This window comes from Galeopterus variegatus, unplaced genomic scaffold (genome assembly GCF_000696425.1).
Source record: "Galeopterus variegatus unplaced genomic scaffold, G_variegatus-3.0.2 Scaffold24294, whole genome shotgun sequence".
Taxonomy (NCBI): Eukaryota; Metazoa; Chordata; class Mammalia; order Dermoptera; family Cynocephalidae; genus Galeopterus; species Galeopterus variegatus.
This window is the reverse complement of record NW_007750405.1, coordinates 6,337-10,056: the sequence shown is the minus strand read 5'-3', so window position 1 is coordinate 10,056 and position 3,720 is coordinate 6,337. Positions and strand designations below refer to the sequence as shown.

General features: G+C 40.5%; 1 pseudogene; it reads left to right on the top strand.

Annotated features, from left to right (window-relative positions):
- Positions 1-167: 167 nt before the first annotated feature.
- LOC103583557 lies at positions 168-1,634 on the top strand (annotated as a pseudogene).
- The last annotated feature ends 2,086 nt before the right edge of the window (positions 1,635-3,720 follow it).

The window sequence follows — 3,720 nt, the reverse complement described above, 5'->3', positions numbered from 1 at the left end:
CTAAGTCTTAAAATTTTAACATTGAATCTGACTGTAGGATCTTAGTACGTGAAAGTAAAACGTTAATTTTGGAAACACAAATATTACTCTCCAATTTTAAAACATGGGCAATGGGTTTGCTGCCAGAACACCGGAGTCATGAAAACCACTGCTAAATCAAAGCCAGCATGAAAAAGGAGAAGACTCATGTTAACATTGTCATCACTGGACACATTGGTTCAGGCAGGTCCACCACTACTGGCCATCTGATCTATAAACGTGGTGGGATTGACAAAAGAACCATCAGAAAGTTTGAGAAGGAGGCTGCTGAGATGGGAAAGGGCTCCTTCAAGGGTGCCTGGGTCTTGGATAAACCGAAAGCTGAGCATGGGTCTGGTATCACCACTGCTATCTCCCTGTGGGAAGTTGAGACCAGCAAGTATTATATGACTATCACTGATGCCCCAGGACACAGAGACTTCATCAAAAACATGACTCCAGCCACATCAAAGGCTGACTGCGCTGTCCTGGAAGTTGAGGCTGGTGTTGGTGAGTCTGAAGCTGGTATCTCCAAGAATTGGCAGGCCCAGGAGCATGTTCTTCTAGCTTACACGCTGGGTGTGAAACAACTGATTGTTGGTGTTAACAAAATGGATTCCACTCAGCTACCCTATAGCCAGAAGAGATGCAAGGAAATCCTTAAGGAAGTCAGCACCTACATTATGAAAATGACAACTCCGACACAGCTGCAACCCTGACACAGTAGCATTTGTGCCGATTTCTGGTTGGAAAGATGACAATATTGTGGAGCCAAGTGCGAATGTGCCTTGGTTCAAAGGATGGAAAGTCACCCAGAAAGATGGCAACGCCAGTGGAACCACACTGTTTGAAGCTCTGGATTGCATCTTGCTACCCACTTGTCCAACTGACAAGCCCTTGCAGAGGGCCCCTCCAGGATGTCTACAGAATTGGTGTCTACATCTGCCCCTCCAGGTTGTCTACAAGATTGATAGTATTGGTACTGTCCCTGTGGGCCGAGTAGAGACTGGCATTTTCAAACTCGTATGATGGTCACCTTTGCTCCAGTCAACATTACAATGGAGGAAAAGTCTGTTGAAATGCACCATAAAGCTTGAGTGAAGCTCTTCCTGGAGACAATATGGGCTTCAATGTTAAGAACGTGTCTGTCAAAGATGTTCTTCGTGACAACATTGCTGGTGACAGCAAAAATGACCCACCAACTGAAGCAGATGGCTTCACTGCTCAGGTGATTATCCTGAACCATCCAGGCGAAATCAGTGCTGGCTGTGTCCCTGTATTGGAATGTCACACAGCTCACATTGCTTGCAAGTTGGCTGGCCTGAAGGAAAGGGGTCAATCGCTGTTCTGGTAAGAAGCAGGAAGATGGCCCTAAATTCTTGAAATCTGGTGATACCACCATCATTGATATGGTTCCTGCAAGCGCATGCGTGTTGAGAGCTTCTCTGACTCTTCCTCTGAATCATTTTGCTATTCATCTTTTGAGACAGACAGTTGGTGTGGGTGTCAGGAAAGCAGTGGACAAAAAGGCTGCTGGAGCTGGCAAGGTCACCAAGTCTGCCCAGAAAGCTCAGAAGGCTAAATGAATATTATCCCTAATACCTGCCACCCCAGTCTTAATCAGAGGTGGAAAAACGGTCTCAGAACTGTTCATCTCAATTGGCCATTTAAGTTTAATAGTAAAAGACTAGTTAATGATAACAATGCATCATAAAACCTCCAGAAGGAAAGGAGAGTGCTTTATGGACCATTTTGTGTGTGTGTGTGTGTGTGTGTGTGTGTGTGTGGCAGTTTTAAGTTTTTAGTTTTTCAAATCAGTACTTTTTAATGGAAATAACTTGACCAAATATCTGTCACAGAATTTTGAGACCTATTAAAACAAAGTTTAATGAGATAAAAATAATAAAATAAATAAATAAATAAACAAACAAACAAATAAATAAATAAATAAAGGAATGAGGCACATGCTTGATCTGGAGCCACCTTTAAAGGACTACCACATATATTTCTGAACCAAATATCATAAAACAGATCTAACTTCTCCTTCTAACTTAAAAAAATTCTCATAGTTGTCTGCAACTGTCACAATTTGTTGTTTTCATGTAAATGGCTGTTTTAATTACCATGACCATTTAGATTTGAGGTCAGGCATATGGGCCAGACAAGCAAAGTGTATGAAAAGATCGAGTGTCAGTGTTTGGGTGAACTGGGGTGAACTGGGAAACTCAGGCACTGGGTTAGGGGAGCAATAGCTACTCAGCTGTAGCTAATTACTGCCCTGTAGGCATTCAGATCCAGTACTGCCAAATTCTCTCATTTTTTCCAGAGAAACTACAAAAATCCAAACTTTAGGTGATTTCTCAGTATTTAAAATTGATATTGCTTGCAACAAGTCCACCACCTCTACAGGCAAAATTCAAACTGCAAGCTGCCAGTGTGCAACCTCTGCTGTAGCAACAAGCTTACTTGCAGCGATTAGTAGCTATGTTTAATCATTTTTGGAAAATCAAAGGCCGTGGGCTTTTGTGGCAGATGTGTCTTGGTTTGCATTCTTGTTTTCCACAGAAGTATTCTGGAACCTGGCACAAGTTATCTGTCCTCTGTAAGACTTCATTTCTTCAAGTAGTTACAGAGGAACATGGTAATGGTATTGAAGCACTGTTGTGATGATTAAACAATGTAAACAAACAGCCTAGCTCCCCCTTAAAATTTACTCCATCTGTTTCAATCAGTTATGCTGCCAATGGTGGCAATAATGGGAATTGTGTGTATGTGTGTAGGGTTTGAATATTTACAATGGGTACTTTTGAGAAAGCCAGATATAAGGTGGAAAAAACATAGAATAAGATCAGACCATATTCGATCATGAGCTTATTGCACGCTTCTTGCAAGCTACTTAACTTTTCTGGGTCTCAGTTCCTCACCTCTACGTACATAAAGTGAGCAAAATGATGTTCCTCATCCTAAAGTCTTTCTAAAGCACTGATATAGGGGTTACAGTTTTGGGCACTGGAGTCAGACTGCCTGGATTTGAGTTCGGTCTCTGCTGCTTACCAGCTGTGAGATATTGGATACTTTCCCTAACTTTCCTATGTTTCAGTTCCTCCGTCTGTAAAGTGGGGATAATAAGAGAACCTGCCTTACAGGGTCCTTTTAAGAAATAAATAAGAAATGTAAAGCCCTTAAAACAATGCCCAGAACATAGCAAGTGCCTCACAAAAAATAGCTATTTCGATAGTTCATAGAATCTAATACACCATTGATTGTAAGAAGTACCACTGTACGTACCACTCAGGAAGAAAAAATTGCTTCAAATTAAATTATGACATAATGCTGTGCTATTTAAATTTTTATTTTATACTTAAAAAAAGGCTTATAGACCTAGGTGCATATTTGCATCAGACAGAACTCTTGTGCATATATAAAAATAAAAATATACATTTAATTGGTTAGATTGACTTTCCTGAATCACTTTGCAACTTTGAGTTACCCATATTAGTGCTTTTCTCCCCCAGATGATCTGGGCAATCAGGAGCACTAGGAATGAATTATCTCCTTTTCTTCTCTTCTTGATCCTTCTTCTTCTTCTTCCAATTTTTAAAAAGACTTTAATTTCAAAAAATTTCCAAGATGCATATTAGTCGAGAGAATAGGATAATGTACTCATAAGCCAAGGCAACACTAGCCATATATATCCATAAT